The sequence below is a fragment of the Microcebus murinus genome, chromosome 28, assembly GCF_040939455.1.
Source record: "Microcebus murinus isolate Inina chromosome 28, M.murinus_Inina_mat1.0, whole genome shotgun sequence".
NCBI classification, from domain to species: domain Eukaryota; kingdom Metazoa; phylum Chordata; class Mammalia; order Primates; family Cheirogaleidae; genus Microcebus; species Microcebus murinus.
The window spans coordinates 15,172,545-15,197,049 of record NC_134131.1 but is presented as its reverse complement, the minus strand read 5'-3'; the positions used below and the strand labels follow the sequence as shown (position 1 = coordinate 15,197,049).

At 60.0% G+C, this 24,505-nt stretch overlaps 10 non-coding genes across 10 annotated transcripts; all 10 read right to left on the bottom strand.

Annotated features, from left to right (window-relative positions):
• Positions 1–873: 873 nt before the first annotated feature.
• LOC142865331 (5S ribosomal RNA) lies at positions 874–992 on the bottom strand. The gene has a single exon (XR_012915634.1). It is a non-coding gene; the product is annotated as a 5S ribosomal RNA (ribosomal RNA).
• A 2,477-nt stretch (positions 993–3,469) lies between these two features.
• Positions 3,470–3,588, bottom strand: LOC142865320 (5S ribosomal RNA). The gene has a single exon (XR_012915623.1). It is a non-coding gene; the product is annotated as a 5S ribosomal RNA (ribosomal RNA).
• A 2,474-nt stretch (positions 3,589–6,062) lies between these two features.
• Positions 6,063–6,181, bottom strand: LOC142865309 (5S ribosomal RNA). The gene has a single exon (XR_012915612.1). It is a non-coding gene; the product is annotated as a 5S ribosomal RNA (ribosomal RNA).
• A 2,485-nt stretch (positions 6,182–8,666) lies between these two features.
• On the bottom strand, positions 8,667–8,785 carry LOC142865298 (5S ribosomal RNA). The gene has a single exon (XR_012915601.1). It is a non-coding gene; the product is annotated as a 5S ribosomal RNA (ribosomal RNA).
• Positions 8,786–11,264: 2,479 nt separating this feature from the next.
• On the bottom strand, positions 11,265–11,383 carry LOC142865287 (5S ribosomal RNA). Its single transcript, XR_012915590.1, has one exon. It is a non-coding gene; the product is annotated as a 5S ribosomal RNA (ribosomal RNA).
• Positions 11,384–13,868: 2,485 nt separating this feature from the next.
• On the bottom strand, positions 13,869–13,987 carry LOC142865276 (5S ribosomal RNA). The gene has a single exon (XR_012915579.1). It is a non-coding gene; the product is annotated as a 5S ribosomal RNA (ribosomal RNA).
• Positions 13,988–16,472: 2,485 nt separating this feature from the next.
• Positions 16,473–16,591, bottom strand: LOC142865265 (5S ribosomal RNA). Its single transcript, XR_012915568.1, has one exon. It is a non-coding gene; the product is annotated as a 5S ribosomal RNA (ribosomal RNA).
• Positions 16,592–19,070: 2,479 nt separating this feature from the next.
• Positions 19,071–19,189, bottom strand: LOC142865252 (5S ribosomal RNA). The gene has a single exon (XR_012915555.1). It is a non-coding gene; the product is annotated as a 5S ribosomal RNA (ribosomal RNA).
• A 2,485-nt stretch (positions 19,190–21,674) lies between these two features.
• On the bottom strand, positions 21,675–21,793 carry LOC142865241 (5S ribosomal RNA). The gene has a single exon (XR_012915544.1). It is a non-coding gene; the product is annotated as a 5S ribosomal RNA (ribosomal RNA).
• A 2,480-nt stretch (positions 21,794–24,273) lies between these two features.
• LOC142865230 (5S ribosomal RNA) lies at positions 24,274–24,392 on the bottom strand. Its single transcript, XR_012915533.1, has one exon. It is a non-coding gene; the product is annotated as a 5S ribosomal RNA (ribosomal RNA).
• Positions 24,393–24,505: the final 113 nt, after the last annotated feature.

Sequence of the window (24,505 nt, the reverse complement as noted above, 5' to 3'; positions counted from 1 at the left end):
AGAGAGAGAGAAAAGAATGCAATAATGGAGGTAAGAGGCATTTTTTTTTTTTTTTTGGAGACAGAGTCTCGCTTTGTTGCCCTGGCTAGAGTGAGTGCCATGGCGTCAGCCTAGCTCACAGCAACCTCAATCTCCTGGGCTCAAGCAATCCTGCTGCCTCAGCCTCCCAAGTAGCTGGGACTACAGGCATGCGCCACCGTGCCCGGCTAATTTTTTTTTTTTTGTATATATATATATCTATATATCAGTTGGCCAATTAATTTCTTTCTATTTATAGTAGAGATGGGGGTCTCCCTCTTGCTCAGGCTGGTTTCGAACTCCTGACCTCGAGCAGTCCGCCCACCTCGGCCTCCCAGAGTGCTAGGATTACAGGCGTGAGCCAGCACGCCCGGCCAAGAGGCATTTTTTTTTTTTTTTTAAAATGACTCCGAAAAGAAAAGGAAAAGGGGGCCTGTCGAGCACGTCTGGGTGTGACTGTGCATCCCCCAACATCCGGTGCCACCACCAAAGATTCCTACGTGGAGCCCATAGAACGCCAAAATCAACGGGACGAGTTCTGGTCACAACTCCCTCAAAATGACATCCTGGCCTTCTTCTGCAACTCCCTCCCCTCTCAGACTCTCAAGGTTTCCTCCAGCGTGTCGGCTCCCACCGACCAGACCCTCGGTCTGAGACCCGACAGTCCAGATGCCACGCCTGCTGCCGCGTGGCGGCGGTGCTGCGGCTTGGGGCAAGAGGAGGCCCCACGGAGCGGGCTGGGGCGCCAGGCACCGTGGCGGGCGCTGAGGGCGGGGTTGCCCCCCACCCCCCACTGCCGCCGCGCTCTCCGAATGGGGACAGAACACGAGGCAAAAAAAAAAAAAAAAAAAAAAAGGCCTACGGCACCCGGTATTCCCAGGCGGTCTCCCATCCAAGTACTAACCAGGCCCGACCCTGCTTAGCTTCCGAGATCGGACGAGATCGGGCGCGTTCAGGGTGGTGTGGCCGTAGACGGCGGAGGGCGCCCCAGCCCCGCTCAAGAAGCCGAGCGTCTCTGCGCTTCCCCGCGCCTCCTCCCGCCCCAGGCCCCGCGCCCGCGCCGACCCACTCGGGGCCGGGCCGGGCTGGTTGAGTTCGCTGGCCGGGTCCCGAGGTCTCCACGGGGCTGGGGTGCCGGGCGTGGTGGGCTCGGCGGGGTGGGGGGCTGTCTTCACACACACACACACACACACACACACACTCACACACTGACACACACCAGATGCGCCTCCAGCCTCCACGGCTGGACCCGCCAAGGCGGAGACCTCCAGCCGCCCTCCTCTCCTGGCCTCGCCTCCCTCACCTACCCGCCCCCAACCCAGTGCGCCGCTGCTGACTGCGCATGCGCGGGCGGTCGCCTTTGGCCCCAGGGGCCGCCCTCCAGCACAACCCCTTTCAGCTGCGCCCCCGCCCTGCGTGTGGGCTGCCGCCTATCCGCCCCGGACCGGGGCCGGGGCACAGCGCATAGGGGAGGGGAGCGAGTGTAGGGGCGTCTCTCGGGATGTGTGCCATGGGTGGGGTGTTTTGGGGGGCGCTGGAGAAATCAGTCCCCTCCATCTCCTACCTCTGGAAACCCCCCAAGCCCTTGCAGAACTGCCGGCACCGCTACCGTGGGGGCCGGGACCCTACTCTGTGTCCTCCTGTGGCCCAGTCCAGGGGGCCTGGGCCTGGCCGGGGCTGGATTGGACCCCAACCACCCTGGGGTGTGGACTTGCTAAAAATGGGCGATGAGAGATTTGGTTCCAGCTTCATTGAGGGTCATTTCACTAACGAAGGCACCGTAAAGACGTTCCTGAGACGTTTGTGAGGGTGGCAACTGAAAGAGGATTTTAAAGCTGACAGAAGAGGCGAGGAAAGGCACAGGAGATTTCCACACCCAGCAAGGAAGCCTTTCCCGAAATGGAAGAAAGAAACAAGCAAACAGAAACACCGGTAGCCCGCCCGGATCAGAGTCTGCTCCTTAGAGAAAGTACCCTGACCAGGTTCACCCGTGGGTCGCGAGCTAGCGGCATTCAGAAGAGCCAGGCCCGCAGCCTACGCAGAAGACACCTGCGCTCGGGTGTCTGTGGCGGCACAATTCACCATTGCAAAGATGTGGAAGCGACCCGAGTGCCCATCGATCCACGAGTGGATTAATAAAACGTGGCGCGTGCACACCACGGAGTGCTATTCAGCTATGAGAAACGGCGGTGAGCGGGCACCTCCCGTGTTCTCCTGGCCGGAGCTGGAACCCGTTCCAGTAAGCCAAGTATCCCAAGAGTGGACACAGGAGCACCACGTGCGCGTGCTCACCGGCAAATTGGTAGGAACCCATGGACACCTAAGTGGACGTAGAGGAATCACCTCCATCGGGTGGGGGGAGGTGATGGGCATACACACCCTTTAGGAATGGGGTGGGTGCGCACCGACTGGGGGATGGGCGCACTTGAAGCTCTGACCAGAGGGGGGAGGCGGGGAGAGGACAATGTACCTGACCTTAACATTGGTACCCCCACCATAGGCTGCTAAGACAACAGGGGGGAGGGGGGCACGGGCAATACATGGAACCTTAATACTTGTACTCCCATAATCTGCTTGAAAAGAGAGAGAGAAAAGAATGCAATAATGGAGGTAAGAGGCATTTTTTTTTTTTTTTTTTGGAGACAGAGTCTCGCTTTGTTGCCCTGGCTAGAGTGAGTGCCATGGCGTCAGCCTAGCTCACAGCAACCTCAATCTCCTGGGCTCAAGCAATCCTGCTGCCTCAGCCTCCCAAGTAGCTGGGACTACAGGCATGCGCCACCGTGCCCGGCTAATTTTTTTTTTTTGTATATATATATATCTATATATCAGTTGGCCAATTAATTTCTTTCTATTTATAGTAGAGATGGGGGTCTCCCTCTTGCTCAGGCTGGTTTCGAACTCCTGACCTCGAGCAGTCCGCCCACCTCGGCCTCCCAGAGTGCTAGGATTACAGGCGTGAGCCAGCACGCCCGGCCAAGAGGCATTTTTTTTTTTTTTAAATGACTCCGAAAAGAAAAGGAAAAGGGGGCCTGTCGAGCACGTCTGGGTGTGACTGTGCATCCCCCAACATCCGGTGCCACCACCAAAGATTCCTACGTGGAGCCCATAGAACGCCAAAATCAACGGGACGAGTTCTGGTCACAACTCCCTCAAAATGACATCCTGGCCTTCTTCTGCAACTCCCTCCCCTCTCAGACTCTCAAGGTTTCCTCCAGCGTGTCGGCTCCCACCGACCAGACCCTCGGTCTGAGACCCGACAGTCCAGATGCCACGCCTGCTGCCGCGTGGCGGCGGTGCTGCGGCTTGGGGCAAGAGGAGGCCCCACGGAGCGGGCTGGGGCGCCAGGCACCGTGGCGGGCGCTGAGGGCGGGGTTGCCCCCCACCCCCCACTGCCGCCGCGCTCTCCGAATGGGGACAGAACACGAGGCAAAAAAAAAAAAAAAAAAAAAAAGGCCTACGGCACCCGGTATTCCCAGGCGGTCTCCCATCCAAGTACTAACCAGGCCCGACCCTGCTTAGCTTCCGAGATCGGACGAGATCGGGCGCGTTCAGGGTGGTGTGGCCGTAGACGGCGGAGGGCGCCCCAGCCCCGCTCAAGAAGCCGAGCGTCTCTGCGCTTCCCAGCGCCTCCTCCCGCCCCAGGCCCCGCGCCCGCGCCGACCCACTCGGGGCCGGGCCGGGCTGGTTGAGTTCGCTGGCCGGGTCCCGAGGTCTCCACGGGGCTGGGGTGCCGGGCGTGGTGGGCTCGGCGGGGTGGGGGGCTGTCTTCACACACACACACACACACACACACTCACACACTGACACACACCAGATGCGCCTCCAGCCTCCACGGCTGGACCCGCCAAGGCGGAGACCTCCAGCCGCCCTCCTCTCCTCGCCTCGCCTCCCTCACCTACCCGCCCCCAACCCAGTGCGCCGCTGCTGACTGCGCATGCGCGGGCGGTCGCCTTTGGCCCCAGGGGCCGCCCTCCAGCACAACCCCTTTCAGCTGCGCCCCCGCCCTGCGTGTGGGCTGCCGCCTATCCGCCCCGGACCGGGGCCGGGGCACAGCGCATAGGGGAGGGGAGCGAGTGTAGGGGCGTCTCTCGGGATGTGTGCCATGGGTGGGGTGTTTTGGGGGGCGCTGGAGAAATCAGTCCCCTCCATCTCCTACCTCTGGAAACCCCCCAAGCCCTTGCAGAACTGCCGGCACCGCTACCGTGGGGGCCGGGACCCTACTCTGTGTCCTCCTGTGGCCCAGTCCAGGGGGCCTGGGCCTGGCCGGGGCTGGATTGGACCCCAACCACCCTGGGGTGTGGACTTGCTAAAAATGGGCGATGAGAGATTTGGTTCCAGCTTCATTGAGGGTCATTTCACTAACGAAGGCACCGTAAAGACGTTCCTGAGACGTTTGTGAGGGTGGCAACTGAAAGAGGATTTTAAAGCTGACAGAAGAGGCGAGGAAAGGCACAGGAGATTTCCACACCCAGCAAGGAAGCCTTTCCCGAAATGGAAGAAAGAAACAAGCAAACAGAAACACCGGTAGCCCGCCCGGATCAGAGTCTGCTCCTTAGAGAAAGTACCCTGACCAGGTTCACCCGTGGGTCGCGAGCTAGCGGCATTCAGAAGAGCCAGGCCCGCAGCCTACGCAGAAGACACCTGCGCTCGGGTGTCTGTGGCGGCACAATTCACCATTGCAAAGATGTGGAAGCGACCCGAGTGCCCATCGATCCACGAGTGGATTAATAAAACGTGGCGCGTGCACACCACGGAGTGCTATTCAGCTATGAGAAACGGCGGTGAGCGGGCACCTCCCGTGTTCTCCTGGCCGGAGCTGGAACCCGTTCCAGTAAGCCAAGTATCCCAAGAGTGGACACAGGAGCACCACGTGCGCGTGCTCACCGGCAAATTGGTAGGAACCCATGGACACCTAAGTGGACGTAGAGGAATCACCTCCATCGGGTGGGGGGAGGTGATGGGCATACACACCCTTTAGGAATGGGGTGGGTGCGCACCGACTGGGGGATGGGCGCACTTGAAGCTCTGACCAGAGGGGGGAGGCGGGGAGAGGACAATGTACCTGACCTTAACATTGGTACCCCCACCATAGGCTGCTAAGACAACAGGGGGAAGGGGGGCACGGGCAATACATGGAACCTTAATACTTGTACTCCCATAATCTGCTTGAAAAGAGAGAGAGAAAAGAATGCAATAATGGAGGTAAGAGGCATTTTTTTTTTTTTTTTGGAGACAGAGTCTCGCTTTGTTGCCCTGGCTAGAGTGAGTGCCATGGCGTCAGCCTAGCTCACAGCAACCTCAATCTCCTGGGCTCAAGCAATCCTGCTGCCTCAGCCTCCCAAGTAGCTGGGACTACAGGCATGCGCCACCGTGCCCGGCTAATTTTTTTTTTTTTGTATATATATATATCTATATATCAGTTGGCCAATTAATTTCTTTCTATTTATAGTAGAGATGGGGGTCTCCCTCTTGCTCAGGCTGGTTTCGAACTCCTGACCTCGAGCAGTCCGCCCACCTCGGCCTCCCAGAGTGCTAGGATTACAGGCGTGAGCCAGCACGCCCGGCCAAGAGGCATTTTTTTTTTTTTTTAAAATGACTCCGAAAAGAAAAGGAAAAGGGGGCCTGTCGAGCACGTCTGGGTGTGACTGTGCATCCCCCAACATCCGGTGCCACCACCAAAGATTCCTACGTGGAGCCCATAGAACGCCAAAATCAACGGGACGAGTTCTGGTCACAACTCCCTCAAAATGACATCCTGGCCTTCTTCTGCAACTCCCTCCCCTCTCAGACTCTCAAGGTTTCCTCCAGCGTGTCGGCTCCCACCGACCAGACCCTCGGTCTGAGACCCGACAGTCCAGATGCCACGCCTGCTGCCGCGTGGCGGCGGTGCTGCGGCTTGGGGCAAGAGGAGGCCCCACGGAGCGGGCTGGGGCGCCAGGCACCGTGGCGGGCGCTGAGGGCGGGGTTGCCCCCCACCCCCCACTGCCGCCGCGCTCTCCGAATGGGGACAGAACACGAGGCAAAAAAAAAAAAAAAAAAAAAAAGGCCTACGGCACCCGGTATTCCCAGGCGGTCTCCCATCCAAGTACTAACCAGGCCCGACCCTGCTTAGCTTCCGAGATCGGACGAGATCGGGCGCGTTCAGGGTGGTGTGGCCGTAGACGGCGGAGGGCGCCCCAGCCCCGCTCAAGAAGCCGAGCGTCTCTGCGCTTCCCCGCGCCTCCTCCCGCCCCAGGCCCCGCGCCCGCGCCGACCCACTCGGGGCCGGGCCGGGCTGGTTGAGTTCGCTGGCCGGGTCCCGAGGTCTCCACGGGGCTGGGGTGCCGGGCGTGGTGGGCTCGGCGGGGTGGGGGGCTGTCTTCACACACACACACACACACACACACACACACACTCACACACTGACACACACCAGATGCGCCTCCAGCCTCCACGGCTGGACCCGCCAAGGCGGAGACCTCCAGCCGCCCTCCTCTCCTGGCCTCGCCTCCCTCACCTACCCGCCCCCAACCCAGTGCGCCGCTGCTGCCTGCGCATGCGCGGGCGGTCGCCTTTGGCCCCAGGGGCCGCCCTCCAGCACAACCCCTTTCAGCTGCGCCCCCGCCCTGCGTGTGGGCTGCCGCCTATCCGCCCCGGACCGGGGCCGGGGCACAGCGCATAGGGGAGGGGAGCGAGTGTAGGGGCGTCTCTCGGGATGTGTGCCATGGGTGGGGTGTTTTGGGGGGCGCTGGAGAAATCAGTCCCCTCCATCTCCTACCTCTGGAAACCCCCCAAGCCCTTGCAGAACTGCCGGCACCGCTACCGTGGGGGCCGGGACCCTACTCTGTGTCCTCCTGTGGCCCAGTCCAGGGGGCCTGGGCCTGGCCGGGGCTGGATTGGACCCCAACCACCCTGGGGTGTGGACTTGCTAAAAATGGGCGATTAGAGATTTGGTTCCAGCTTCATTGAGGGTCATTTCACTAACGAAGGCACCGTAAAGACGTTCCTGAGACGTTTGTGAGGGTGGCAACTGAAAGAGGATTTTAAAGCTGACAGAAGAGGCGAGGAAAGGCACAGGAGATTTCCACACCCAGCAAGGAAGCCTTTCCCGAAATGGAAGAAAGAAACAAGCAAACAGAAACACCGGTAGCCCGCCCGGATCAGAGTCTGCTCCTTAGAGAAAGTACCCTGACCAGGTTCACCCGTGGGTCGCGAGCTAGCGGCATTCAGAAGAGCCAGGCCCGCAGCCTACGCAGAAGACACCTGCGCTCGGGTGTCTGTGGCGGCACAATTCACCATTGCAAAGATGTGGAAGCGACCCGAGTGCCCATCGATCCACGAGTGGATTAATAAAACGTGGCGCGTGCACACCACGGAGTGCTATTCAGCTATGAGAAACGGCGGTGAGCGGGCACCTCCCGTGTTCTCCTGGCCGGAGCTGGAACCCGTTCCAGTAAGCCAAGTATCCCAAGAGTGGACACAGGAGCACCACGTGCGCGTGCTCACCGGCAAATTGGTAGGAACCCATGGACACCTAAGTGGACGTAGAGGAATCACCTCCATCGGGTGGGGGGAGGTGATGGGCATACACACCCTTTAGGAATGGGGTGGGTGCGCACCGACTGGGGGATGGGCGCACTTGAAGCTCTGACCAGAGGGGGGAGGCGGGGAGAGGACAATGTACCTGACCTTAACATTGGTACCCCCACCATAGGCTGCTAAGACAACAGGGGGGAGGGGGGCACGGGCAATACATGGAACCTTAATACTTGTACTCCCATAATCTGCTTGAAAAGAGAGAGAGAAAAGAATGCAATAATGGAGGTAAGAGGCATTTTTTTTTTTTTTTTTGGAGACAGAGTCTCGCTTTGTTGCCCTGGCTAGAGTGAGTGCCATGGCGTCAGCCTAGCTCACAGCAACCTCAATCTCCTGGGCTCAAGCAATCCTGCTGCCTCAGCCTCCCAAGTAGCTGGGACTACAGGCATGCGCCACCGTGCCCGGCTAATTTTTTTTTTTGTATATATATATATATCTATATATCAGTTGGCCAATTAATTTCTTTCTATTTATAGTAGAGATGGGGGGTCTCCCTCTTGCTCAGGCTGGTTTCGAACTCCTGACCTCGAGCAGTCCGCCCACCTCGGCCTCCCAGAGTGCTAGGATTACAGGCGTGAGCCAGCACGCCCGGCCAAGAGGCATTTTTTTTTTTTTTTAAAAATGACTCCGAAAACAAAAGGAAAAGGGGGCCTGTCGAGCACGTCTGGGTGTGACTGTGCATCCCCCAACATCCGGTGCCACCACCAAAGATTCCTACGTGGAGCCCATAGAACGCCAAAATCAACGGGACGAGTTCTGGTCACAACTCCCTCAAAATGACATCCTGGCCTTCTTCTGCAACTCCCTCCCCTCTCAGACTCTCAAGGTTTCCTCCAGCGTGTCGGCTCCCACCGACCAGACCCTCGGTCTGAGACCCGACAGTCCAGATGCCACGCCTGCTGCCGCGTGGCGGCGGTGCTGCGGCTTGGGGCAAGAGGAGGCCCCACGGAGCGGGCTGGGGCGCCAGGCACCGTGGCGGGCGCTGAGGGCGGGGTTGCCCCCCACCCCCCACTGCCGCCGCGCTCTCCGAATGGGGACAGAACACGAGGCAAAAAAAAAAAAAAAAAAAAAAAGGCCTACGGCACCCGGTATTCCCAGGCGGTCTCCCATCCAAGTACTAACCAGGCCCGACCCTGCTTAGCTTCCGAGATCGGACGAGATCGGGCGCGTTCAGGGTGGTGTGGCCGTAGACGGCGGAGGGCGCCCCAGCCCCGCTCAAGAAGCCGAGCGTCTCTGCGCTTCCCCGCGCCTCCTCCCGCCCCAGGCCCCGCGCCCGCGCCGACCCACTCGGGGCCGGGCCGGGCTGGTTGAGTTCGCTGGCCGGGTCCCGAGGTCTCCACGGGGCTGGGGTGCCGGGCGTGGTGGGCTCGGCGGGGTGGGGGGCTGTCTTCACACACACACACACACACACACACACACTCACACACTGACACACACCAGATGCGCCTCCAGCCTCCACGGCTGGACCCGCCAAGGCGGAGACCTCCAGCCGCCCTCCTCTCCTGGCCTCGCCTCCCTCACCTACCCGCCCCCAACCCAGTGCGCCGCTGCTGCCTGCGCATGCGCGGGCGGTCGCCTTTGGCCCCAGGGGCCGCCCTCCAGCACAACCCCTTTCAGCTGCGCCCCCGCCCTGCGTGTGGGCTGCCGCCTATCCGCCCCGGACCGGGGCCGGGGCACAGCGCATAGGGGAGGGGAGCGAGTGTAGGGGCGTCTCTCGGGATGTGTGCCATGGGTGGGGTGTTTTGGGGGGCGCTGGAGAAATCAGTCCCCTCCATCTCCTACCTCTGGAAACCCCCCAAGCCCTTGCAGAACTGCCGGCACCGCTACCGTGGGGGCCGGGACCCTACTCTGTGTCCTCCTGTGGCCCAGTCCAGGGGGCCTGGGCCTGGCCGGGGCTGGATTGGACCCCAACCACCCTGGGGTGTGGACTTGCTAAAAATGGGCGATGAGAGATTTGGTTCCAGCTTCATTGAGGGTCATTTCACTAACGAAGGCACCGTAAAGACGTTCCTGAGACGTTTGTGAGGGTGGCAACTGAAAGAGGATTTTAAAGCTGACAGAAGAGGCGAGGAAAGGCACAGGAGATTTCCACACCCAGCAAGGAAGCCTTTCCCGAAATGGAAGAAAGAAACAAGCAAACAGAAACACCGGTAGCCCGCCCGGATCAGAGTCTGCTCCTTAGAGAAAGTACCCTGACCAGGTTCACCCGTGGGTCGCGAGCTAGCGGCATTCAGAAGAGCCAGGCCCGCAGCCTACGCAGAAGACACCTGCGCTCGGGTGTCTGTGGCGGCACAATTCACCATTGCAAAGATGTGGAAGCGACCCGAGTGCCCATCGATCCACGAGTGGATTAATAAAACGTGGCGCGTGCACACCACGGAGTGCTATTCAGCTATGAGAAACGGCGGTGAGCGGGCACCTCCCGTGTTCTCCTGGCCGGAGCTGGAACCCGTTCCAGTAAGCCAAGTATCCCAAGAGTGGACACAGGAGCACCACGTGCGCGTGCTCACCGGCAAATTGGTAGGAACCCATGGACACCTAAGTGGACGTAGAGGAATCACCTCCATCGGGTGGGGGGAGGTGATGGGCATACACACCCTTTAGGAATGGGGTGGGTGCGCACCGACTGGGGGATGGGCGCACTTGAAGCTCTGACCAGAGGGGGGAGGCGGGGAGAGGACAATGTACCTGACCTTAACATTGGTACCCCCACCATAGGCTGCTAAGACAACAGGGGGGAGGGGGGCACGGGCAATACATGGAACCTTAATACTTGTACTCCCATAATCTGCTTGAAAAGAGAGAGAGAAAAGAATGCAATAATGGAGGTAAGAGGCATTTTTTTTTTTTTTTTTGGAGACAGAGTCTCGCTTTGTTGCCCTGGCTAGAGTGAGTGCCATGGCGTCAGCCTAGCTCACAGCAACCTCAATCTCCTGGGCTCAAGCAATCCTGCTGCCTCAGCCTCCCAAGTAGCTGGGACTACAGGCATGCGCCACCGTGCCCGGCTAATTTTTTTTTTGTATATATATATATATCTATATATCAGTTGGCCAATTAATTTCTTTCTATTTATAGTAGAGATGGGGGGTCTCCCTCTTGCTCAGGCTGGTTTCGAACTCCTGACCTCGAGCAGTCCGCCCACCTCGGCCTCCCAGAGTGCTAGGATTACAGGCGTGAGCCAGCACGCCCGGCCAAGAGGCATTTTTTTTTTTTTTTAAAAATGACTCCGAAAAGAAAAGGAAAAGGGGGCCTGTCGAGCACGTCTGGGTGTGACTGTGCATCCCCCAACATCCGGTGCCACCACCAAAGATTCCTACGTGGAGCCCATAGAACGCCAAAATCAACGGGACGAGTTCTGGTCACAACTCCCTCAAAATGACATCCTGGCCTTCTTCTGCAACTCCCTCCCCTCTCAGACTCTCAAGGTTTCCTCCAGCGTGTCGGCTCCCACCGACCAGACCCTCGGTCTGAGACCCGACAGTCCAGATGCCACGCCTGCTGCGGCGTGGCGGCGGTGCTGCGGCTTGGGGCAAGAGGAGGCCCCACGGAGCGGGCTGGGGCGCCAGGCACCGTGGCGGGCGCTGAGGGCGGGGTTGCCCCCCACCCCCCACTGCCGCCGCGCTCTCCGAATGGGGACAGAACACGAGGCAAAAAAAAAAAAAAAAAAAAAAGGCCTACGGCACCCGGTATTCCCAGGCGGTCTCCCATCCAAGTACTAACCAGGCCCGACCCTGCTTAGCTTCCGAGATCGGACGAGATCGGGCGCGTTCAGGGTGGTGTGGCCGTAGACGGCGGAGGGCGCCCCAGCCCCGCTCAAGAAGCCGAGCGTCTCTGCGCTTCCCCGCGCCTCCTCCCGCCCCAGGCCCCGCGCCCGCGCCGACCCACTCGGGGCCGGGCCGGGCTGGTTGAGTTCGCTGGCCGGGTCCCGAGGTCTCCACGGGGCTGGGGTGCCGGGCGTGGTGGGCTCGGCGGGGTGGGGGGCTGTCTTCACACACACACACACACACACACACACACACACTCACACACTGACACACACCAGATGCGCCTCCAGCCTCCACGGCTGGACCCGCCAAGGCGGAGACCTCCAGCCGCCCTCCTCTCCTGGCCTCGCCTCCCTCACCTACCCGCCCCCAACCCAGTGCGCCGCTGCTGACTGCGCATGCGCGGGCGGTCGCCTTTGGCCCCAGGGGCCGCCCTCCAGCACAACCCCTTTCAGCTGCGCCCCCGCCCTGCGTGTGGGCTGCCGCCTATCCGCCCCGGACCGGGGCCGGGGCACAGCGCATAGGGGAGGGGAGCGAGTGTAGGGGCGTCTCTCGGGATGTGTGCCATGGGTGGGGTGTTTTGGGGGGCGCTGGAGAAATCAGTCCCCTCCATCTCCTACCTCTGGAAACCCCCCAAGCCCTTGCAGAACTGCCGGCACCGCTACCGTGGGGGCCGGGACCCTACTCTGTGTCCTCCTGTGGCCCAGTCCAGGGGGCCTGGGCCTGGCCGGGGCTGGATTGGACCCCAACCACCCTGGGGTGTGGACTTGCTAAAAATGGGCGATTAGAGATTTGGTTCCAGCTTCATTGAGGGTCATTTCACTAACGAAGGCACCGTAAAGACGTTCCTGAGACGTTTGTGAGGGTGGCAACTGAAAGAGGATTTTAAAGCTGACAGAAGAGGCGAGGAAAGGCACAGGAGATTTCCACACCCAGCAAGGAAGCCTTTCCCGAAATGGAAGAAAGAAACAAGCAAACAGAAACACCGGTAGCCCGCCCGGATCAGAGTCTGCTCCTTAGAGAAAGTACCCTGACCAGGTTCACCCGTGGGTCGCGAGCTAGCGGCATTCAGAAGAGCCAGGCCCGCAGCCTACGCAGAAGACACCTGCGCTCGGGTGTCTGTGGCGGCACAATTCACCATTGCAAAGATGTGGAAGCGACCCGAGTGCCCATCGATCCACGAGTGGATTAATAAAACGTGGCGCGTGCACACCACGGAGTGCTATTCAGCTATGAGAAACGGCGGTGAGCGGGCACCTCCCGTGTTCTCCTGGCCGGAGCTGGAACCCGTTCCAGTAAGCCAAGTATCCCAAGAGTGGACACAGGAGCACCACGTGCGCGTGCTCACCGGCAAATTGGTAGGAACCCATGGACACCTAAGTGGACGTAGAGGAATCACCTCCATCGGGTGGGGGGAGGTGATGGGCATACACACCCTTTAGGAATGGGGTGGGTGCGCACCGACTGGGGGATGGGCGCACTTGAAGCTCTGACCAGAGGGGGGAGGCGGGGAGAGGACAATGTACCTGACCTTAACATTGGTACCCCCACCATAGGCTGCTAAGACAACAGGGGGGAGGGGGGCACGGGCAATACATGGAACCTTAATACTTGTACTCCCATAATCTGCTTGAAAAGAGAGAGAGAAAAGAATGCAATAATGGAGGTAAGAGGCATTTTTTTTTTTTTTTTTGGAGACAGAGTCTCGCTTTGTTGCCCTGGCTAGAGTGAGTGCCATGGCGTCAGCCTAGCTCACAGCAACCTCAATCTCCTGGGCTCAAGCAATCCTGCTGCCTCAGCCTCCCAAGTAGCTGGGACTACAGGCATGCGCCACCGTGCCCGGCTAATTTTTTTTTTTGTATATATATATATATCTATATATCAGTTGGCCAATTAATTTCTTTCTATTTATAGTAGAGATGGGGGGTCTCCCTCTTGCTCAGGCTGGTTTCGAACTCCTGACCTCGAGCAGTCCGCCCACCTCGGCCTCCCAGAGTGCTAGGATTACAGGCGTGAGCCAGCACGCCCGGCCAAGAGGCATTTTTTTTTTTTTTTAAAAATGACTCCGAAAACAAAAGGAAAAGGGGGCCTGTCGAGCACGTCTGGGTGTGACTGTGCATCCCCCAACATCCGGTGCCACCACCAAAGATTCCTACGTGGAGCCCATAGAACGCCAAAATCAACGGGACGAGTTCTGGTCACAACTCCCTCAAAATGACATCCTGGCCTTCTTCTGCAACTCCCTCCCCTCTCAGACTCTCAAGGTTTCCTCCAGCGTGTCGGCTCCCACCGACCAGACCCTCGGTCTGAGACCCGACAGTCCAGATGCCACGCCTGCTGCCGCGTGGCGGCGGTGCTGCGGCTTGGGGCAAGAGGAGGCCCCACGGAGCGGGCTGGGGCGCCAGGCACCGTGGCGGGCGCTGAGGGCGGGGTTGCCCCCCACCCCCCACTGCCGCCGCGCTCTCCGAATGGGGACAGAACACGAGGCAAAAAAAAAAAAAAAAAAAAAAAGGCCTACGGCACCCGGTATTCCCAGGCGGTCTCCCATCCAAGTACTAACCAGGCCCGACCCTGCTTAGCTTCCGAGATCGGACGAGATCGGGCGCGTTCAGGGTGGTGTGGCCGTAGACGGCGGAGGGCGCCCCAGCCCCGCTCAAGAAGCCGAGCGTCTCTGCGCTTCCCCGCGCCTCCTCCCGCCCCAGGCCCCGCGCCCGCGCCGACCCACTCGGGGCCGGGCCGGGCTGGTTGAGTTCGCTGGCCGGGTCCCGAGGTCTCCACGGGGCTGGGGTGCCGGGCGTGGTGGGCTCGGCGGGGTGGGGGGCTGTCTTCACACACACACACACACACACACACACACACACTCACACACTGACACACACCAGATGCGCCTCCAGCCTCCACGGCTGGACCCGCCAAGGCGGAGACCTCCAGCCGCCCTCCTCTCCTGGCCTCGCCTCCCTCACCTACCCGCCCCCAACCCAGTGCGCCGCTGCTGCCTGCGCATGCGCGGGCGGTCGCCTTTGGCCCCAGGGGCCGCCCTCCAGCACAACCCCTTTCAGCTGCGCCCCCGCCCTGCGTGTGGGCTGCCGCCTATCCGCCCCGGACCGGGGCCGGGGCACAGCGCATAGGGGAGGGGAGCGAGTGTAGGGGCGTCTCTCGGGATGTGTGCCATGGGTGGGGTGTTTTGGGGGGCGCTGGAGAAATCAGTCCCCTCCATCTCCTACCTCTGGAAACCCCCCAAGCCCTTGCAGAACTGCCGGCACCGCTACCGTGGGGGCCGGGACCCTACTCTGTGTCCTCCTGTGGCCCAGTCCAGGGGGCCTGGGCCTGGCCGGGGCTGGATTGGACCCCAACCACCCTGGGGTGTGGACTTGCTAAAAATGGGCGATTAGAGATTTGGTTCCAGCTTCATTGAGGGTCATTTCACTAACGAAGGCACCGTAAAGACGTTCCTGAGACGTTTGTGAGGGTGGCAACTGAAAGAGGATTTTAAAGCTGACAGAAGAGGCGAGGAAAGGCACAGGAGATTTCCACACCCAGCAAGGAAGCCTTTCCCGAAATGGAAGAAAGAAACAAGCAAACAGAAACACCGGTAGCCCGCCCGGATCAGAGTCTGCTCCTTAGAGAAAGTACCCTGACCAGGTTCACCCGTGGGTCGCGAGCTAGCGGCATTCAGAAGAGCCAGGCCCGCAGCCTACGCAGAAGACACCTGCGCTCGGGTGTCTGTGGCGGCACAATTCACCATTGCAAAGATGTGGAAGCGACCCGAGTGCCCATCGATCCACGAGTGGATTAATAAAACGTGGCGCGTGCACACCACGGAGTGCTATTCAGCTATGAGAAACGGCGGTGAGCGGGCACCTCCCGTGTTCTCCTGGCCGGAGCTGGAACCCGTTCCAGTAAGCCAAGTATCCCAAGAGTGGACACAGGAGCACCACGTGCGCGTGCTCACCGGCAAATTGGTAGGAACCCATGGACACCTAAGTGGACGTAGAGGAATCACCTCCATCGGGTGGGGGGAGGTGATGGGCATACACACCCTTTAGGAATGGGGTGGGTGCGCACCGACTGGGGGATGGGCGCACTTGAAGCTCTGACCAGAGGGGGGAGGCGGGGAGAGGACAATGTACCTGACCTTAACATTGGTACCCCCACCATAGGCTGCTAAGACAACAGGGGGGAGGGGGGCACGGGCAATACATGGAACCTTAATACTTGTACTCCCATAATCTGCTTGAAAAGAGAGAGAGAAAAGAATGCAATAATGGAGGTAAGAGGCATTTTTTTTTTTTTTTTTGGAGACAGAGTCTCGCTTTGTTGCCCTGGCTAGAGTGAGTGCCATGGCGTCAGCCTAGCTCACAGCAACCTCAATCTCCTGGGCTCAAGCAATCCTGCTGCCTCAGCCTCCCAAGTAGCTGGGACTACAGGCATGCGCCACCGTGCCCGGCTAATTTTTTTTTTTGTATATATATATATATCTATATATCAGTTGGCCAATTAATTTCTTTCTATTTATAGTAGAGATGGGGGGTCTCCCTCTTGCTCAGGCTGGTTTCGAACTCCTGACCTCGAGCAGTCCGCCCACCTCGGCCTCCCAGAGTGCTAGGATTACAGGCGTGAGCCAGCACGCCCGGCCAAGAGGCATTTTTTTTTTTTTTTAAAAATGACTCCGAAAACAAAAGGAAAAGGGGGCCTGTCGAGCACGTCTGGGTGTGACTGTGCATCCCCCAACATCCGGTGCCACCACCAAAGATTCCTACGTGGAGCCCATAGAACGCCAAAATCAACGGGACGAGTTCTGGTCACAACTCCCTCAAAATGACATCCTGGCCTTCTTCTGCAACTCCCTCCCCTCTCAGACTCTCAAGGTTTCCTCCAGCGTGTCGGCTCCCACCGACCAGACCCTCGGTCTGAGACCCGACAGTCCAGATGCCACGCCTGCTGCCGCGTGGCGGCGGTGCTGCGGCTTGGGGCAAGAGGAGGCCCCACGGAGCGGGCTGGGGCGCCAGGCACCGTGGCGGGCGCTGAGGGCGGGGTTGCCCCCCACCCCCCACTGCCGCCGCGCTCTCCGAATGGGGACAGAACACGAGGCAAAAAAAAAAAAAAAAAAAAAAAGGCCTACGGCACCCGGTATTCCCAGGCGGTCTCCCATCCAAGTACTAACCAGGCCCGACCCTGCTTAGCTTCCGAGATCGGACGAGATCGGGCGCGTTCAGGGTGGTGTGGCCGTAGACGGCGGAGGGCGCCCCAGCCCCGCTCAAGAAGCCGAGCGTCTCTGCGCTTCCCCGCGCCTCCTCCCGCCCCAGGCCCCGCGCCCGCGCCGACCCACTCGGGGCCGGGCCGGGCTGGTTGAGTTCGCTGGCCGGGTCCCGAGGTCTCCACGGGGCTGGGGTGCCGGGCGTGGTGGGCTCGGCGGGGTGGGGGGCTGTCTTCACACACACACACACACACACACACACACTCACACACTGACACACACCAGATGCGCCTCCAGCCTCCACGGCTGGACCCGCCAAGGCGGAGACCTCCAGCCGCCCTCCTCTCCTGGCCTCGCCTCCCTCACCTACCCGCCCCCAACCCAGTGCGCCGCTGCTGCCTGCGCATGCGCGGGCGGTCGCCTTTGGCCCCAGGGGCCGCCCTCCAGCACAACCCCTTTCAGCTGCGCCCCCGCCCTGCGTGTGGGCTGCCGCCTATCCGCCCCGGACCGGGGCCGGGGCACAGCGCATAGGGGAGGGGAGCGAGTGTAGGGGCGTCTCTCGGGATGTGTGCCATGGGTGGGGTGTTTTGGGGGGCGCTGGAGAAATCAGTCCCCTCCATCTCCTACCTCTGGAAACCCCCCAAGCCCTTGCAGAACTGCCGGCACCGCTACCGTGGGGGCCGGGACCCTACTCTGTGTCCTCCTGTGGCCCAGTCCAGGGGGCCTGGGCCTGGCCGGGGCTGGATTGGACCCCAACCACCCTGGGGTGTGGACTTGCTAAAAATGGGCGATGAGAGATTTGGTTCCAGCTTCATTGAGGGTCATTTCACTAACGAAGGCACCGTAAAGACGTTCCTGAGACGTTTGTGAGGGTGGCAACTGAAAGAGGATTTTAAAGCTGACAGAAGAGGCGAGGAAAGGCACAGGAGATTTCCACACCCAGCAAGGAAGCCTTTCCCGAAATGGAAGAAAGAAACAAGCAAACAGAAACACCGGTAGCCCGCCCGGATCAGAGTCTGCTCCTTAGAGAAAGTACCCTGACCAGGTTCACCCGTGGGTCGCGAGCTAGCGGCATTCAGAAGAGCCAGGCCCGCAGCCTACGCAGAAGACACCTGCGCTCGGGTGTCTGTGGCGGCACAATTCACCATTGCAAAGATGTGGAAGCGACCCGAGTGCCCATCGATCCACGAGTGGATTAATAAAACGTGGCGCGTGCACACCACGGAGTGCTATTCAGCTATGAGAAACGGCGGTGAGCGGGCACCTCCCGTGTTCTCCTGGCCGGAGCTGGAACCCGTTCCAGTAAGCCAAGTATCCCAAGAGTGGACACAGGAGCACCACGTGCGCGTGCTCACCGGCAAATTGGTAGGAACCCATGGACACCTAAGTGGACGTAGAGGAATCACCTCCATCGGGTGGGGGGAGGTGATGGGCATACACACCCTTTAGGAATGGGGTGGGTGCGCACCGACTGGGGGATGGGCGCACTTGAAGCTCTGACCAGAGGGGGGAGGCGGGGAGAGGACAATGTACCTGACCTTAACATTGGTACCCCCACCATAGGCTGCTAAGACAACAGGGGGGAGGGGGGCACGGGCAATACATGGAACCTTAATACTTGTACTCCCATAATCTGCTTGAAAAGAGAGAGAGAAAAGAATGCAATAATGGAGGTAAGAGGCATTTTTTTTTTTTTTTTTGGAGACAGAGTCTCGCTTTGTTGCCCTGGCTAGAGTGAGTGCCATGGCGTCAGCCTAGCTCACAGCAACCTCAATCTCCTGGGCTCAAGCAATCCTGCTGCCTCAGCCTCCCAAGTAGCTGGGACTACAGGCATGCGCCACCGTGCCCGGCTAATTTTTTTTTTGTATATATATATATATCTATATATCAGTTGGCCAATTAATTTCTTTCTATTTATAGTAGAGATGGGGGGTCTCCCTCTTGCTCAGGCTGGTTTCGAACTCCTGACCTCGAGCAGTCCGCCCACCTCGGCCTCCCAGAGTGCTAGGATTACAGGCGTGAGCCAGCACGCCCGGCCAAGAGGCATTTTTTTTTTTTTTTAAAAATGACTCCGAAAAGAAAAGGAAAAGGGGGCCTGTCGAGCACGTCTGGGTGTGACTGTGCATCCCCCAACATCCGGTGCCACCACCAAAGATTCCTACGTGGAGCCCATAGAACGCCAAAATCAACGGGACGAGTTCTGGTCACAACTCCCTCAAAATGACATCCTGGCCTTCTTCTGCAACTCCCTCCCCTCTCAGACTCTCAAGGTTTCCTCCAGCGTGTCGGCTCCCACCGACCAGACCCTCGGTCTGAGACCCGACAGTCCAGATGCCACGCCTGCTGCGGCGTGGCGGCGGTGCTGCGGCTTGGGGCAAGAGGAGGCCCCACGGAGCGGGCTGGGGCGCCAGGCACCGTGGCGGGCGCTGAGGGCGGGGTTGCCCCCCACCCCCCACTGCCGCCGCGCTCTCCGAATGGGGACAGAACACGAGGCAAAAAAAAAAAAAAAAAAAAAAGGCCTACGGCACCCGGTATTCCCAGGCGGTCTCCCATCCAAGTACTAACCAGGCCCGACCCTGCTTAGCTTCCGAGATCGGACGAGATCGGGCGCGTTCAGGGTGGTGTGGCCGTAGACGGCGGAGGGCGCCCCAGCCCCGCTCAAGAAGCCGAGCGTCTCTGCGCTTCCCCGCGCCTCCTCCCGCCCCAGGCCCCGCGCCCGCGCCGACCCACTCGGGGCCGGGCCGGGCTGGTTGAGTTCGCTGGCCGGGTCCCGAGGTCTCCACGGGGCTGGGGTGCCGGGCGTGGTGGGCTCGGCGGGGTGGGGGGCTGTCTTCACACACACACACACACACACACACACACACACTCACACACTGACACACACCAGATGCGCCTCCAGCCTCCACGGCTGGACCCGCCAAGGCGGAGACCTCCAGCCGCCCTCCTCTCCTGGCCTCGCCTCCCTCACCTACCCGCCCCCAACCCAGTGCGCCGCTGCTGCCTGCGCATGCGCGGGCGGTCGCCTTTGGCCCCAGGGGCCGCCCTCCAGCACAACCCCTTTCAGCTGCGCCCCCGCCCTGCGTGTGGGCTGCCGCCTATCCGCCCCGGACCGGGGCCGGGGCACAGCGCATAGGGGAGGGGAGCGAGTGTAGGGGCGTCTCTCGGGATGTGTGCCATGGGTGGGGTGTTTTGGGGGGCGCTGGAGAAATCAGTCCCCTCCATCTCCTACCTCTGGAAACCCCCCAAGCCCTTGCAGAACTGCCGGCACCGCTACCGTGGGGGCCGGGACCCTACTCTGTGTCCTCCTGTGGCCCAGTCCAGGGGGCCTGGGCCTGGCCGGGGCTGGATTGGACCCCAACCACCCTGGGGTGTGGACTTGCTAAAAATGGGCGATTAGAGATTTGGTTCCAGCTTCATTGAGGGTCATTTCACTAACGAAGGCACCGTAAAGACGTTCCTGAGACGTTTGTGAGGGTGGCAACTGAAAGAGGATTTTAAAGCTGACAGAAGAGGCGAGGAAAGGCACAGGAGATTTCCACACCCAGCAAGGAAGCCTTTCCCGAAATGGAAGAAAGAAACAAGCAAACAGAAACACCGGTAGCCCGCCCGGATCAGAGTCTGCTCCTTAGAGAAAGTACCCTGACCAGGTTCACCCGTGGGTCGCGAGCTAGCGGCATTCAGAAGAGCCAGGCCCGCAGCCTACGCAGAAGACACCTGCGCTCGGGTGTCTGTGGCGGCACAATTCACCATTGCAAAGATGTGGAAGCGACCCGAGTGCCCATCGATCCACGAGTGGATTAATAAAACGTGGCGCGTGCACACCACGGAGTGCTATTCAGCTATGAGAAACGGCGGTGAGCGGGCACCTCCCGTGTTCTCCTGGCCGGAGCTGGAACCCGTTCCAGTAAGCCAAGTATCCCAAGAGTGGACACAGGAGCACCACGTGCGCGTGCTCACCGGCAAATTGGTAGGAACCCATGGACACCTAAGTGGACGTAGAGGAATCACCTCCATCGGGTGGGGGGAGGTGATGGGCATACACACCCTTTAGGAATGGGGTGGGTGCGCACCGACTGGGGGATGGGCGCACTTGAAGCTCTGACCAGAGGGGGGAGGCGGGGAGAGGACAATGTACCTGACCTTAACATTGGTACCCCCACCATAGGCTGCTAAGACAACAGGGGGGAGGGGGGCACGGGCAATACATGGAACCTTAATACTTGTACTCCCATAATCTGCTTGAAAAGAGAGAGAGAAAAGAATGCAATAATGGAGGTAAGAGGCATTTTTTTTTTTTTTTTTGGAGACAGAGTCTCGCTTTGTTGCCCTGGCTAGAGTGAGTGCCATGGCGTCAGCCTAGCTCACAGCAACCTCAATCTCCTGGGCTCAAGCAATCCTGCTGCCTCAGCCTCCCAAGTAGCTGGGACTACAGGCATGCGCCACCGTGCCCGGCTAATTTTTTTTTTTGTATATATATATATATCTATATATCAGTTGGCCAATTAATTTCTTTCTATTTATAGTAGAGATGGGGGGTCTCCCTCTTGCTCAGGCTGGTTTCGAACTCCTGACCTCGAGCAGTCCGCCCACCTCGGCCTCCCAGAGTGCTAGGATTACAGGCGTGAGCCAGCACGCCCGGCCAAGAGGCATTTTTTTTTTTTTTTAAAAATGACTCCGAAAACAAAAGGAAAAGGGGGCCTGTCGAGCACGTCTGGGTGTGACTGTGCATCCCCCAACATCCGGTGCCACCACCAAAGATTCCTACGTGGAGCCCATAGAACGCCAAAATCAACGGGACGAGTTCTGGTCACAACTCCCTCAAAATGACATCCTGGCCTTCTTCTGCAACTCCCTCCCCTCTCAGACTCTCAAGGTTTCCTCCAGCGTGTCGGCTCCCACCGACCAGACCCTCGGTCTGAGACCCGACAGTCCAGATGCCACGCCTGCTGCCGCGTGGCGGCGGTGCTGCGGCTTGGGGCAAGAGGAGGCCCCACGGAGCGGGCTGGGGCGCCAGGCACCGTGGCGGGCGCTGAGGGCGGGGTTGCCCCCCACCCCCCACTGCCGCCGCGCTCTCCGAATGGGGACAGAACACGAGGCAAAAAAAAAAAAAAAAAAAAAAAGGCCTACGGCACCCGGTATTCCCAGGCGGTCTCCCATCCAAGTACTAACCAGGCCCGACCCTGCTTAGCTTCCGAGATCGGACGAGATCGGGCGCGTTCAGGGTGGTGTGGCCGTAGACGGCGGAGGGCGCCCCAGCCCCGCTCAAGAAGCCGAGCGTCTCTGCGCTTCCCCGCGCCTCCTCCCGCCCCAGGCCCCGCGCCCGCGCCGACCCACTCGGGGCCGGGCCGGGCTGGTTGAGTTCGCTGGCCGGGTCCCGAGGTCTCCACGGGGCTGGGGTGCCGGGCGTGGTGGGCTCGGCGGGGTGGGGGGCTGTCTTCACACACACACACACACACACACACACACACTCACACACTGACACACACCAGATGCGCCTCCAGCCTCCACGGCTGGACCCGCCAAGGCGGAGACCTCCAGCCGCCCTCCTCTCCTGGCCTCGCCTCCCTCACCTACCCGCCCCCAACCCAGTGCGCCGCTGCTGCCTGCGCATGCGCGGGCGGTCGCCTTTGGCCCCAGGGGCCGCCCTCCAGCACAACCCCTTTCAGCTGCGCCCCCGCCCTGCGTGTGGGCTGCCGCCTATCCGCCCCGGACCGGGGCCGGGGCACAGCGCATAGGGGAGGGGAGCGAGTGTAGGGGCGTCTCTCGGGATGTGTGCCATGGGTGGGGTGTTTTGGGGGGCGCTGGAGAAATCAGTCCCCTCCATCTCCTACCTCTGGAAACCCCCCAAGCCCTTGCAGAACTGCCGGCACCGCTACCGTGGGGGCCGGGACCCTACTCTGTGTCCTCCTGTGGCCCAGTCCAGGGGGCCTGGGCCTGGCCGGGGCTGGATTGGACCCCAACCACCCTGGGGTGTGGACTTGCTAAAAATGGGCGATGAGAGATTTGGTTCCAGCTTCATTGAGGGTCATTTCACTAACGAAGGCACCGTAAAGACGTTCCTGAGACGTTTGTGAGGGTGGCAACTGAAAGAGGATTTTAAAGCTGACAGAAGAGGCGAGGAAAGGCACAGGAGATTTCCACACCCAGCAAGGAAGCCTTTCCCGAAATGGAAGAAAGAAACAAGCAAACAGAAACACCGGTAGCCCGCCCGGATCAGAGTCTGCTCCTTAGAGAAAGTACCCTGACCAGGTTCACCCGTGGGTCGCGAGCTAGCGGCATTCAGAAGAGCCAGGCCCGCAGCCTACGCAGAAGACACCTGCGCTCGGGTGTCTGTGGCGGCACAATTCACCATTGCAAAGATGTGGAAGCGACCCGAGTGCCCATCGATCCACGAGTGGATTAATAAAACGTGGCGCGTGCACACCACGGAGTGCTATTCAGCTATGAGAAACGGCGGTGAGCGGGCACCTCCCGTGTTCTCCTGGCCGGAGCTGGAACCCGTTCCAGTAAGCCAAGTATCCCAAGAGTGGACACAGGAGCACCACGTGCGCGTGCTCACCGGCAAATTGGTAGGAACCCATGGACACCTAAGTGGACGTAGAGGAATCACCTCCATCGGGTGGGGGGAGGTGATGGGCATACACACCCTTTAGGAATGGGGTGGGTGCGCACCGACTGGGGGATGGGCGCACTTGAAGCTCTGACCAGAGGGGGGAGGCGGGGAGAGGACAATGTACCTGACCTTAACATTGGTACCCCCACCATAGGCTGCTAAGACAACAGGGGGGAGGGGGGCACGGGCAATACATGGAACCTTAATACTTGTACTCCCATAATCTGCTTGAAAAGAGAGAGAGAAAAGAATGCAATAATGGAGGTAAGAGGCATTTTTTTTTTTTTTTTGGAGACAGAGTCTCGCTTTGTTGCCCTGGCTAGAGTGAGTGCCATGGCGTCAGCCTAGCTCACAGCAACCTCAATCTCCTGGGCTCAAGCAATCCTGCTGCCTCAGCCTCCCAAGTAGCTGGGACTACAGGCATGCGCCACCGTGCCCGGCTAATTTTTTTTTTTTTGTATATATATATATCTATATATCAGTTGGCCAATTAATTTCTTTCTATTTATAGTAGAGATGGGGGTCTCCCTCTTGCTCAGGCTGGTTTCGAACTCCTGACCTCGAGCAGTCCGCCCACCTCGGCCTCCCAGAGTGCTAGGATTACAGGCGTGAGCCAGCACGCCCGGCCAAGAGGCATTTTTTTTTTTTTTTTAAATGACTCCGAAAAGAAAAGGAAAAGGGGGCCTGTCGAGCACGTCTGGGTGTGACTGTGCATCCCCCAACATCCGGTGCCACCACCAAAGATTCCTACGTGGAGCCCATAGAACGCCAAAATCAACGGGACGAGTTCTGGTCACAACTCCCTCAAAATGACATCCTGGCCTTCTTCTGCAACTCCCTCCCCTCTCAGACTCTCAAGGTTTCCTCCAGCGTGTCGGCTCCCACCGACCAGACCCTCGGTCTGAGACCCGACAGTCCAGATGCCACGCCTGCTGCCGCGTGGCGGCGGTGCTGCGGCTTGGGGCAAGAGGAGGCCCCACGGAGCGGGCTGGGGCGCCAGGCACCGTGGCGGGCGCTGAGGGCGGGGTTGCCCCCCACCCCCCACTGCCGCCGCGCTCTCCGAATGGGGACAGAACACGAGGCAAAAAAAAAAAAAAAAAAAAAAAGGCCTACGGCACCCGGTATTCCCAGGCGGTCTCCCATCCAAGTACTAACCAGGCCCGACCCTGCTTAGCTTCCGAGATCGGACGAGATCGGGCGCGTTCAGGGTGGTGTGGCCGTAGACGGCGGAGGGCGCCCCAGCCCCGCTCAAGAAGCCGAGCGTCTCTGCGCTTCCCCGCGCCTCCTCCCGCCCCAGGCCCCGCGCCCGCGCCGACCCACTCGGGGCCGGGCCGGGCT